Raw genomic sequence first — 505 nt, forward strand, 5'->3', positions numbered from 1 at the left:
CTCAGGCCTCCTCTGCCCCGTCCAGCAGCGCGGTGTCAGGGATCGTCGACGCAATGAAGGCTCGTGGCGGGAAGCGTGGGCCGTTCAGAGAAGGAAGGACATTAAAAACCTCCGCACCAGCCCGGCCGGCCGGCCGGCGTGCCGGGGCAGCCTGCACTTTGTCCCCACACGTGGGTTCATGCATGTGGGCCGTGGCCGACATCAACACCAGGATGGTATAGCCCTAGCCGGTTTGGCTCAGTGGATAGAGTGTCGGCCAAAGGGTCCTGGGTTCGATTCCTGGTCAGGGCACAGGCCCGGGTTGTGGGCTTGATCCCCAGTGTGCGGTGTGCAGGAGGCAGCCAATCAATGATTCTCTCTTGTCATTGATGTTTCTATCTCGCTCCCTCTCTCCCTTACTCTCTAAAATCAATAAAAATATATTTAACAACAGTGATTGTGCACAGCCGAGTAATATTCTTTAAAACGAATGTGTCACACTGTGCCATGCCCCTCCCCCGCCCCC

This window comes from Myotis brandtii, unplaced genomic scaffold, assembly GCF_000412655.1.
Source record: "Myotis brandtii unplaced genomic scaffold, ASM41265v1 scaffold691, whole genome shotgun sequence".
In the NCBI taxonomy this organism is placed as follows: domain Eukaryota; kingdom Metazoa; phylum Chordata; class Mammalia; order Chiroptera; family Vespertilionidae; genus Myotis; species Myotis brandtii.